The following is a 13,693-nucleotide window of genomic DNA, read 5'->3' on the forward strand; positions in this document are numbered from 1 at the left end:
GCATGGTCTGAGATGTGCAATAATTCAACCTAACTATATGACTTACACAGTTCTAGGTGTGCAAGGTGTCATTCTACAATGTATACTTTGCACAGTCTTAGCTGCACAAGTTTTAAAGAGTGAGATAGTGAAACTATGTGCTTCACCCAGTAGACTTTTGCTAGTGGAGTAATTTCCTCTCAAAATATTTCTCACAAAAATTTTTTGTTAAACAATATGCATTTTTGTCCTATATCATATACAAATTATATTGATCCATTGCTGAAAGGGTTGAGAGCGAGTCGAGCTGCCTGACGCATAAGCCAATATTATCGGGAAAGCTAATGATCTAGTTCTACTCGCACCGACCAAAGTTGGTATGGAAACCTTGATAGGAATATGTGGAAAATATTATGTAGAATGCAACCTAACGTTCAAGTTTGCCATATGTAATGTAGTTCCTGTTAATTTACGGATTCGCTTTGCATTAATCTCAAATTAAAATTACTAGGCAGAGAGAGATTCCTGTAAAATATTTGGAAACATCTGGCATACCATTTCCTCAAAGAGTCAGCTTCTAAATTTTGTTGATGCTATTAGAGACCCAAAAGTTAGTAGAAATACCATTATTAGTAAATTCGGTCATCTTAATACCTTATCGAAAGTAAAATTATTTAATAGTGTCTAAACTTGTACTGATGTGAATTACAACACCTTCTAAATGCTAATATTGGTAAGCTTAATTGTGAATGTAAGAAATGTTAAAAAAAAATTTTGGATGTCCATCCTCGCACTCATTGCCTTCTCATTTCAGGTTCGATGTCCAGACCCACACTTGAAGAAATAATTAACAAACGAATGATTTCCGTTTCAATGAAGGTGATCACCTATCTAACAAACTCAATTAATTTTTTTCAGACTCTCACCATTCACTAAGTCACTAGACACTTCAACTTTTCCATATATATTAACTTAATTGTCCGGAAAAACAACTTTAGGAATGAGTGATATATATATATATATATATATATATATATATATATATATATATATATATATATATATATATATATATATATATATATATATATATATGTCGTACCTAGTAGCCAGAACGCACTTCTCAGCCTACTATACAAGGCCCAATTTGCCTAATAAGCCAAGTTTTGATGAAATAATTGTTTTTCGACTACCTAACCTAACCTAACTTTTTCGGCTACCTAACCTAACCTAACCTATAAAGATAGGTTAGGTAGGGTTGGTTAGGTTCGGTCATATATCTTCGTTAATTTTAACTCCAATAAAAAAAAATTGACCTCATTCATAATGAAATGGGTAGCTTTATCATTTCATAAGAAAAAAATTAGAGAAAATATATTAATTCAGGAAAACTTGGCTAATTAGGCAAATCGGGCCTTGCATAGTAGGCCAAAAAGTGCGTTCTGGCTACTAGGTACGACATATATATATATATATATATATATATATATATATATATATATATATATATATATATATATATATATATATATATATATATATATATATATATATATATGTCGTACCTAATAGCCAGAACGCACTTCTCAGCCTACTATGCAAGGCCCGATTTGCCTAATAAGCCAAGTTTTCCTGAATTAATATATTTTCTCTAATTTTTTTCTTATGAAATGATAAAGCTACCCATTTCATTATATACGAGATCAATTTTTTTTTATTGGAGTTAAAATTAACGTAGATATATGACCAAACCTAACCAACCCTCCCTAACCTAACCTAACCTATCTGTATAGGTTAGGTTAGGTTAGGTAGCAGAAAAAGTTAGGTTAGGTTAGGTTAGGTTAGGTAGGTTAGGTAGTCGAAAAAAAATTAATTCATGAAAACTTGGCTTATTAGGCAAATCCGGCCATGCATAGTAGGCTGAGAAGTGCGTTCTGGCTACTAGGTACGACATATGTATATATATATATGTCGTACCTAGTAGCCAGAACGCACTTCTCAGCCTACTATGCAATGCCCGATTTGCCTAATAAGCCAAGTTTTCCTGAATTAATATATTTTTTCTAATTTTTTTCTTATGAAATGATAAAGCTACCCATTTCATTATATATGATGTCAATTTTTTTTATTTGAGTTAAAATTAACGTAGATATATGACCGAACCCAACCAACCCTACCTAACCTAACCTAACCTATCTTTATAGGTTAGGTTAGGTTAGGTAGCCGAAAAAGTTAGGTTAGGTTAGGTTAGGTAGTCGAAAAACAATTACTTCATAAAAACTTGGCTTATTAGGCAAATCGGGCCTTGCATAGTAGGCTGAGAAGTGCGTTCTGGCTACTAGGTACGACATATATATATATATATATATATATATATATATATATATATATATATATATATATATATATATATATATATATATATATATATATATCCACAACCCTCATCCACAAGTCGCACCAGTAACGAGTAATGGGCAAAATCTACAACATGGGTACCAGACTGGAGATGGATGTCGGCATTACTAGTGTTTGCAATAAATAATGTGACAGTACCATCCTGCACTGTGTGCCAGGAGGGTTCAACAAATGTACCATTCACTTTACATGTTTCACTTTCCGCAATCACATCCGACAACTCAGGCACTCCCTGAACCTTAACTCTTATTCTGGTGAGAGAATGAGGGTGCAGCACAGTGTCAGTAGCCGTGGAACAACTGACTTCAGAGATGGAAGCTGCCAGGCGAGCGAGACAACGAGAATCCGTTAGGGCGTCCCCTTCCAGAAAGTCCCGATACTCACTCTCCTTAACAACTGCACAACTACTATGCTTCAATCGAGTGCCCGTTTTCTCGGGTATGCTACCACGACAATGATCTGACAAACCTACGCTAGCAAGGCGGGTGTCAACAAAATTAACGTAATCTGATTGAAGGTTGAACTCATGGCCCTGTCGATACATGCTACACAAGGGTATGACGTGGTCTTTAATACTTATGTTCCAACGATGGGGAAACAATGCAATATTTTCATCAATCATGGTGTACAGACCTAAGAGAATGTCTCCAGGAAAATGAATAATGTCAACAACTAAACATGTTATAGATAATGTGACATCATTGAACTTGAGTGGGAGGTCAATTTCACCCTGAACTTTTACTTTATTTCCTGAAATACCACTTAGAAAAGGTGTGTGTGACTGTTTTAAAGTAGTAGAGTGCTTACTTTCAATGTCTCTAAGAGCTGAGGGCTTGACAATATTAATTTTTGCACCTGAGTCAAGAAAAACTTTTAAAACTCTACCTTATACAATGGCTGAGACAAGGGGACCATCACTTGAGACTGGACAAGTTACTACTTTTGACTTATGTTGTCTGGGATATCTGCGTTTCGTCTGTGTCAAATTTACTGTGGATCCGTCAACATCTACAACTGGTCTAGAGTCAGTGTCCTCCTCTGTCAAGTGTCCAAATCTATTTTGGGTAGCTACTGAATACACAGGGAGGGCACTAGGAATGGCTAGCTGGAAATGGTTAGCGGATGGCCTTGGGGGTTTCCCGACGACATGGAGTGAACATTCTGAGCTCCAGCATTCTGTGACCGAGCATTATAATTTGAAGTTTCATTATAACTGGGCTGGGAGTTGTAATTACGTGAGTTCTGATAATGTCTTGGACGCTGTGCGCCTCGCCAAGACTGACCGTGGGAGTTACGAGGTGGAGATGTCCTTTGCCTAGCCCTACAATCCGCAGTGTGGTGACCAACTTGTTTATGGTACGTGCAATATGGGAGCCTAGAATGATCAGATTGACGAGGGGACCGAGAGAATTGTCTAGATGGTGATGACCTAGGGGCGGACCAACAGTCCCTTGCGAGGTGGTTACTCTTACCACAATGCCAACATGAGGGAGTGGATGGTTGTGGACTATGGCGTTTCGGCAATTTATGAGGCGGCGAGTTTGACTGGGGGCTACGAGCATGGGTACGCTTCTGCCACCAAGAGTTTTGAGAGTTTGTGGGAGGATGCTGAGAGCTTGTTACTACATTTACAGTATCAGAGGGTGGCAACAGTTGAGCACTTCGGGGAGCTAGTTTATCGGCGGCATTGTTAATAGCCTCAAATACTTCACCAATTTCATGTTTAACACTAAAATTTTGTTGCTCAATGATTGGTTAGTATGCTCGGGGGCAAAATGCATTAAAGTCCCAAATGCTATCATCTTGGCCATAGCCTCAGGGGACAGATTATTGTCTTTATCTAACCAAGTCGAATTATTCATAGCAGAAACTAAGGCATACAGATACTGATCGAGACGGCTAGTAAACGCATTAAATGATTCACCAGGCTGCATGGTGGCATTGGCAATTTTCTTGACTAACCTATACGGGTTAAGGTCTCCTTTATTAACAAAGCGACGGCGAAAGAAATCCTTAAATTCGGGCCAAGACTGGAGGCTAACAATGGCTTTCTCATCGACAACAAAACGTGCATCACCTTTAGTTGTGTCTACAGCTGACTGTGCAATTGCTAAGTATTCGGCATCAGTAGGCTTAGAAAAACGTGCAACTGTTTTCGCTTCAACCTTACTAAACCATGACTCTAATAAGCGGGATTCACCAGCAAAAAGAGGAATAGCCATTTCCTGAGCTGATCTCTGGCCATTGGGATGAGCAACTGCTCCTGTTGAGTCTGAAGGTGTTTCAACAGTGGTAGGCATTGTCACAGCCGTGGAAGTAATATTTGAATGCAGATTATAATTAAGTGCACCTGGCATCAGAGATAGTATACACAAAAATAAACACTCAAAAAAAAATATCAACTTGGCTAAAGTAAAAAAAAATGGCAGAAATAAAATTATTAAATTGGGCTAGGCAAGAAAATAATTAAGAACAAGCAAATTGTAAACTAAATTTAGCAATCTTTCATTAAAAAATTACTGGAATTAGATGTATGTAAATTAATTAAACCAGACTAAGCACAGCAATTTAGAATAAAAACTGGGAAAAGCAATTGCAAATTTTCATTAAAAAGTAAGTAAGTAATTATCAAAAGAAGGCACCAAACCGGGAAGGCTATGTAGCACCATCAAATACGCAAAATAATCAGAGGGCGCTAAATATCACCAAGGATGCCAATACGAGAACAAAAACGCATAAGGCGAACGATATCAAAAGTATCCGAGTCACCAAGAATTCTATCGAGGGACAGGTGACCACGAGGGGCGGTCGGAAAGCAAGACACACGCTCGTCCTGGAAGTCAGGACATTCAAGAAGGACATGCACGACCGTAAGAGGGACAATGCAACTAGGACAATAAGGAGCAGGGCGGCGCTCCATCAAGTGACCATGGGTTAAGCGAGTATGGCCAATACGCAACCTCGCCAGAGCTGTTTCCCACCGCCGGTTACGGTGGAAGGAGGACGGCCACGAGGAAACACAACATTTAAGAGTACGTAGCTTGTTACCAGTAACAGACAACCAAGAAGCCTGCCAACGGGTAAGGACTGAGGAATGGATAACCGGGTAAAAGTCGGAATACGGAATGCCTTTGCGAGAGATGGGACAAGAGCGGACAGCTTCCTTGGCAGCAGCATCCGCACGCTCATTTAAAGACACACCAATATGGCTGGGAACCCAACAAAACTCAACCGACTTAAATTTACTGTGAACGAGAAACAGCCAATGCTGGATCTCGACAACTACTGGATGAACCGGATTAAAGGACCCGAGAGCCATGAGGGCACTACAAGAGTCAACAACAACCACAAAGGAAGACTGACAACGAGAAAGCAGGAGACGAAGAGCATAGAGAATAGCATAAAGTTCCGCTGTAAAGATGCTAGTCTCCGGAGGCAAGCGACACATATAAGTGCGATCAGGAAAAACAACAGAGTAGCCAACACCGTCCGCTGACTTAGACCCATCGGTGAAGACAGAAACGGAGCGGGAGTGAGAAGAAAAGTGCTCGAGGAAAAGGCGTTTTAGAACCGTAGGAGGGGTAAAAGCTTTAGTGATACGGGTCAAGGATGTACAAAACCGCGGAAGAGGGACCCTCCACGGGGGCAAAGAAGGAACAACACGAGGAGAAACATCAGAAATACGAACGGAAAGAGAATCCTGTAGGCGAGATAACCGGACAGAAAGAGGGAGGTGGTGAAGAGGAACAGGAACCGCAGGAGGGGTAAAAGTTAAAGCACGACAGAGGCGAGAGGAAGGATGTTGCAAGGACCGCGCAAGATAGCGAAGACAGTAGCGATCACGGCTGTCCTGGAGAGACAGGAAGCCAGTGTCAACATACAAGCTAAGGATGGGAGTCGAACGAAAGGCACCAGAACTGAGGCGCAACCCAGTATGGTGCAAAGCATCAAGACGGCGAAGAGTAGAAGGAGAAGCAGACGAGTAAGCAGGGCAACCATAATCGAGCTTAGACAGGACGAGAGAGGAATGTAAAGCAAGGAGAGTGCGCCTATCTGCCCCCCAAGAAGTATGGGACAAGACCCGAAGGAGGGTAAGGGCCTTAGAGCACTCAACACGGAGGTAAGAGATATGGGGAGACCAAGACAAACGAGTGTCAAGGAATAACCCCAAAAGCTTCGCGGAATCTTTGTATTCAAGGGGATGACCATAAAGTGACAAAGAGGGACGAAGAACAACCCGTTTCCGCGTAAAAGTCATGGCACAAGTCTTAGAAGTAGAGAACTTGAAGCCATGACCTGTGGCCCAAGACGACACGGCATCAATTGCAAGTTGAAGCCGGCGTTGAAGGAGAGGTGAATCATCACCCTGACAACAAATGGTAAGATCATCGACATAGAGAGCGGAGAAGACACCAGAAGGAAGAGAGGAAAGAAGACCATTGAGGGCAACCAGAAAAAGAGTAGTGCTCAGAACACTACCCTGGGGCACACCTTCGTATTGCTGAAAAGAGGGAGAGAGAGCGGTACCAAGGCGCACCCGAAAGGAACGACGAGAGAGGAAGCTGCGGAGAAAGAGAGGGAGACGACCACGAAGGCCAAAAGAATGAAGTTGAGATAGGATATGATAACGCCAAGTGGTGTCGTAAGCCTTTTCTAGGTCAAAAAGGACGGCAACAACGGAGGTCTTCGCAGCAAAAGCAGTACGAATATAGACCTCCAAGTTCACCAGGACATCTGTCGTGCTGCGGCACTTGCGGAAACCAAATTGAGAAGGGGAGAGGAGGTGATGGTGTTCCAGGAACCACATCAGACGAACGTTAACCATACGTTCAAAGAGTTTGCAGAGACAACTTGTGAGAGCAATAGGGCGAAAGTCCTTAGGGGAAGTACCCAGAGACCCCGGTTTGCGAACAGGGAGGACAACGGCATCGAGCCAGTCCTCAGGGACTGACGACGACTCCCAGATCCGATTATACAGACTCAGTAAATACTGAGACGTGCTCGGAGGGAGATGGCGAAGCATCTCATAATAAATACCATCGGAGCCCGCCGCCGTAGAACCGCAGAGGGCCAGCGCAGACCGAAGTTCAGAGAGAGAGAAGGGATCATTATAGGGAAGCTGGTGATGAGTGCAGAAATCTAAAGGACGAGACTCAAGGACAGGTTTACGAAGAAGGAAAGATTGGGGAAGATGAAGACCAGAGCTAACAGAAGAAAAGTGGGAACCCAGTTCGGAAGCGACCTGCAACGGGTCCGCCACAAGAGTATCATGGAGGTGAAGGACCGGTGAAACATCGGGAACGAACTTACCCGCTATCTTGCGGATACGCTTCCAGATCTGGGCCAGAGGGGTTTCGGACGTAATTGTTGAGACATAAGATGCCCAACATTCACGTTTAGCCGTACGGATGGCCCTACGGGCCACCGCACTCGCTTTCCGAAAGAAAAGAAAAGAATCGGTCGTCTGCCTACGGCGGTGCTTCTTCCAGGCTGCACGCTTACAGCGGACAGCCCGAGCACAGTCCGCATTCCACCAGGGAACGCACTTCCTTGGACCCCGAGAGGAAGAGCGAGGAATAGAGCGGAGGGCAGCGTCGAAGACAGTGTCATGAAAAAGGAGGAGAGCGCGAGAGAGGGGCAGAAGGGAGAGGTCAGAGAGAGTAGCACTGAGTGAAAATAGGGTCCAGTCCGCCTTAGCAAACTGCCACCTAGGGAAAGAGAGGGAAGGGCGAAAAGAGAAAAAGGAAACAAGGATGGGGAAATGATCACTTCCATGGAGGTCATCAAGAACCTGCCACGTGAAATCTAAGTAAAGAGAAGAAGAGCAGAGAGAAAGATCAAGACAAGAAAGGGTGCGAGTTCGAGAGTCCAAATGAGTGGGCTCACCAGAATTGAGAAGAGACAGGGAAGAAGAGAGGAGAAACGGCTCAAGGAGGCGACCCCGGGTATTCGTCAGAACGTCACCCCAAAGAGAATGACGACAATTGAAGTCACCCAGCAGGAGCACAGGCTCCGGCAAGGAGTCTAGGAGGTGTTTCAAATCAGGAAGAGAGAGCGGGACACTCGGGGGGAGATAAATGGAACAAACTGTGTACCATTTCCCCACAAAGATACGAGCAGCAGAACAATGGAGAGGCGAAGGAAAAAGTAAAGGAACAAAGGGAACATCAGCCCGAATCAAGAGAGCAGAAGAATTAGAAGCCCCAGCAATGGCTGGGGGGGGGGGAGAGAAAGGAATAGCCACGAAAACGACCAGGACGAGCACCAAGCATTGGCTCCTGGAGACAGACACAAAGGGGCGAAAACCGCGAAACCAGAAGTTGGAGTTCGAGGAAATTGGCGTAATAACCTCGAACGTTCCATTGAAGAATGGACAACGACGAGAAGAGAAAGGACAAAAACAGAGAACAAGGAAGAAACAAAGGCGAAAGACCAACAGAGCACGTTAAAGAATATCAGGGTCGGGATCAGGGTCAGCAAAGTCAGGGTTAGGGGGCATGGGTAAACTGAGCAAAGACGGAGGGAAGGAAACGGGAGAACAGATCAGAGGTGGGCGGGCAGGGTCCGGAGGAGGAGGAGGAGGAGACAACGGAGAGGAGCAGTCAAGGACAGCAGCAGGAAGAGGGGGAGTAGAAAGAGGGGAGCGCACCCCAGCAAGAGCAGCAACCGAAAGGGAAGCAGGGGCCAAAGAAACCTCCATAGCAGGAACAGGGGGCGCAAGCACTGAAACGGGAGGGGAAGGAGCAACAGAGCCAGAAGGAGGAGCTGAGGAAGAAAGCGAAGCCTTCTTACCCGCCGGGGAAGAGGAAGGAGAGGAGCCAGGCTTACGCTTCTGACTTAAAGAGACCTGTGTCCCAGCAACTACGTACCGGGCAACGGATTCCAGTGTCTCAACAGGAGAAGCCGAACGAGAGCACACACGACGGCCGTTAGGAGAGCGATGGACATCCGCCCGCACCGACAGGCGGTGGGGAGAGCCGATAGATGGAGGAAGAGGATGGGAAGGAGGATCGGAGGGGGACGAGGAAGAAGACACAGAAGACACGACAGACCGGGTAGAAGGAAGGGGAACCCCAGACAGAGGACCAGAAGGAGGATCCTTCGGGAGAGAACCCAAAGGGACAGAGGAGGGGGCAGTGGGCGCATCAGGGTCCAAGGCCCGGAAACGGTTGTGAGTCTGAGGAAGGCGGGAAGGACGAGGAGAGGAAGAGCGCAACACGCGAGCATAAGAGATATTAGCATAAGGCGGGAGCCGACGAACCTGGCGCCTCGCCTCAGGAAAAGATAAACGCTCCCGGTGCTTTAAGTTGAGGACGGCTGCCTCAAGCTTGTAATGGACACACGCACGGGAGAAGGTAGGATGGGCCTCCCCGCAGTTGAGGCAACGAGCCTGGGGAGAAGCGCACTCCGACTTAGAGTGACCTTCGCCACCACACAAAGGAAAGAAAAAAGACAGTCCCGGAGCAGCGGAGGGCACCATGCCCAAACCTCCAGCACTTGTTGCAGAGCCGAGGAGAAGGAATGTACTCCTGGACAGAGCACCTGGCACCAGCAAGAATGACAGAGGGTGGAAGGGTCCTACCATCAAAGGTAATCTTCACAACCCGGAGGGGTTGACGGCGACTACCACGAGGGGGACGAGTAAACGTGTCCACCTGGAGAATAGAATGGCCCTGGGCAGCGAGGATATGTCGAATATCGTCGTGGCAGTCGCGCAGGTCCCGAACACCGGTCGCAACATGGGGCGGGAGCAAAATAGTGCCAACACTGGCATTCAACTGAGCGTTCTTCGAGACCCGAACGGGGGTCTCGCCAAGGCAGGATAAGGCAGCCAAGCGGGAAGCAGCATCCTGAGAAGGAGCAGCAACGACACGTGTACCGAGACGAGTGGGGTTGAAAGTAATGGAGGCATCCACGGAATCAATGAGATGTCGATGGAGGGAGAAATCGTCAGGAGGCGCAGATTCAAGAGGGAGGAGATCAAAATATTTGGCCCACGAAGCGGGACCAAACAAGGCTTGATAGGTAGCAGAACTGGAAGGAATCGAGCGAGGGCGGCCGTGACGAGGACGGCGGTGAGAACCCCCAGAGAGAGGGGTTAAAAGGCGCAGTAGTTACAACTAGAGAAGGAGCCGCGCCAGGGGACGAGGTAGTCACCACTGGGGGCTTGGGGCTCGACCCAACCACAGAGGAGGGAGGGGAGCCAGAGGAAGGAGTCAGAGAGGCCAAAGGAGGAGCAAGGTCGGGGCCCAATGCAGCGGAGGCTACAGAGCCCGGTCTTCCAATACGGACCGACTCGGGGGCTTGGTCGCCCACCCCACGAGCCTGAGAAGGTAAACCAGAAGAAGCCGAAGCAGGGGTAATCATCTCGACGAAAAGAAGAATTCACTGACGAATGTGCCCCCACACCCACCATGGAGCCACAATTAGAGGCAGGACACCCAACAAGAAGCTATCGCCGATCTTGCCGGGGCCTCCTAGGGGTGCGTCGCGAGTATACGCCCCACAAACGCCACCTTAAGAAACCGACAGTCCGTCGAGATCGGGTTCAGTGACGAAGTGGGGATTGACAATAAAAGGTTCCCCCTCGCTCTCGACGTCCGGTACTGCAGTTCTACGGGTGCATGAGTATGCCTCCTCAAGCACCCGGGCGTCAAAATAGAAGAAGTCCAAGGGAAGAACCAGAACGAGCAAAAGGTCGGCAGGAAACGGCAAGCAGATAGGAGAAGAGGGGGGAGAAAAACGAAACAGAAGGAAAAGGAAAAGATGCCCAGCAGAATTGGACAGGACGGCAGCAGGAGCACAAGGCTAGAAAAGGACAGAGGACTGTCCCAAGGAGCATCACACACCGGCAGCCGCCCACTAAGCCCCCACACGGCGACAACGAGCTGAGCGGGGAGGGGGTTTCATTAAAAAGATTCAACACAACATGTGGCCATGCACGAAATATGGATGTAGCACATAAACTAGACACAGGAATGTATATAACTGCTATGGTAAAAATTTAAAATAAAATGCTTAAAGGATAAATTTCAAGTTAGGTCTGGAAAATGTAAAAAATTTCTATGTTCTATTGTCTATGGAAATCTCAAACAAATTTCTATTATGCAAAATAAACTGCTAGAAACAATTATTTCTTACTTCTCTCACCTTTGAATTCACTAATGACACTAGTAACAATTAATGAATAATGGAATCAATGCAGGGAATATTGAAATGTCTCAGAAACTGTGGGCCTGGAGTACTAAACCGGCTCCAATATTTAACAAGTCACTGAAAGGTTAATTCATAAGATATTTTGGATATTGTTACGTTAAACCTCATTAAATCATAGCACACGATATCTTAGCTCATAATTACTTAACTCAGGGCTGCAGGATTTGCAATATAACAATGGCCAAAGCGAAAAACGGTAACGAGACGTGTGAGGTGTGTTTACAAACTGGTGCGACGGTAGCGCTCCTGGCGGTGTTGGCGCGAAGCTCGGGGGGACCCCACACTGTTGATGTTGGGAGTGCGAAGATAAATTCGAACGACGACAATATTGCGACGATGGCGGTGGAGAAACACGATTAGGAGGCAGGAGTTCACACAAAATGATGTAGCAGGGGCTGGTGGCGAGGTGTCTATGTGGCAACGAGACGAGGTGTGCGAGCTTGGGAGGGAGGCAAGGTGGCGACACTTAGTCAAACAATTGTAGTCTTTTATTTTTCACCAATTCCTCTTGAATAACTGTACAACACCCACAATAATCAGTTGATACTTGCGACGATGGCTGACCACGATTTCAGTAGCTAGAACACTCACAAAGCTTAGATGCTGTCAGCTTGGGTGGCGGTGGTGGTGCAGGTTCCCACGTGGTGGCGCGAGATTCAAAAATGGCTGGCGCGGAAGCTTCCTTCCTCCTCACTGATGAATTAACGTTCAAACAGGAAATTATTGACCCTTACTGCTGAGACGTTAGCCTGGAGTAGTGGTTGATGGCAGGATCCCGATCTGGCACAATATTTGATGCATGGGTGGCAGGATGGCGGCTTATGGAGGCGGCTGATGGCGGTGGCGGCGGTACTGTGAAACACAAGGCGATGCTGGGTACTTGAAGTTTTCGTTTCCAGAAAAAAAATTTTGGGTCCCACTGCTGCTACCAGTATTCGTTTGCCTTGTTCGGGTTGAATGCAGACACAGTAGTCGCTTCTGTATATCTATTGATCGAGACAACAAGGTAGATATCTGGCCAGTCGAGGTCCACCTACTCTGAGTCCACTCTACTGAGTCTGCGAGGAGAACTGAGGCTGCTGGGAGCATGGCTGATGCTCCTCTGTCTGGCATGACGTCAGAGGCCTACTTGCCTGTGATTGGTTATATTCCAACTGACATAGAATTTGAGTATAACACATATATATATATATATATTATATATTTATTTTATAGATATATATTGTGACCGGAAAGTGTAGGAGTGTAGATGTTCGGCAGTACTCCAATAGCTGGTGTCAATGCCTAGTCACAATTACAAAAAAAAAGATAAGACTGCTTGGAGGTTTATCTGTGGTAAAGTAAGGGAAGACACACACAACACATAGTATGAACAATGAAACTTTAATTAATATAGAAAACACATTAAAACAAAGACAATCCCTTGGCTATGTACAGTGCAAACAAAAAAGTAAAAAACATAACAAATGAAGAATAGGGATGACGTTACGCTATAATAATATAAAGACAAAGTGAAAAATAATCAGGTGCTGAGAATATAGCACTAGCCGAGAAACCTTCCACCTGATAGACAGCGTATATCAGTTAGTTGTTCACGGCTTGAGAGCACAAGGATATTCCGACTTCAATGGCTGGTTCAAGCCCAGACATCGACTTGTAGAGGGCACTGAGGTGCAGAGGTGCAGGTGTGCAGTCGGCGGGTCATCAGAAGCTGCAAGCTGGGAATGGTAGTTTGCTGGTTGATGACGGAGCCGGCATGGAGAGAGTGTATAGTAGGGGGGAGTCTTGGGTACGTTTGCCTCCTGGTCAAAACGTTTTGTGCTACTGGTAGACGTATCTTGAAGGTAGCATCTTATTGTATAATATACGTAACTTTATGTAGAGAAGAGCAGGCTCAATCTCTCTTGAAAGAGATTATAGTCACAACTCTCCCCCGAAGCCTGCTCTAATGGGTGAAGTTACGTCTTCAGATGGTAGAGTGGTAGGTGTAGCTGCTTTCTACCTCATAGACTCTGGAGAGTGCGTCTGCTATGATGTTGTCAGAACCCTTGATGTAGAAGATCTCCAGGTTGAAATTCTG

This window comes from Procambarus clarkii, chromosome 7 (assembly GCF_040958095.1).
Source record: "Procambarus clarkii isolate CNS0578487 chromosome 7, FALCON_Pclarkii_2.0, whole genome shotgun sequence".
Classification (NCBI taxonomy): Eukaryota; Metazoa; Arthropoda; class Malacostraca; order Decapoda; family Cambaridae; genus Procambarus; species Procambarus clarkii.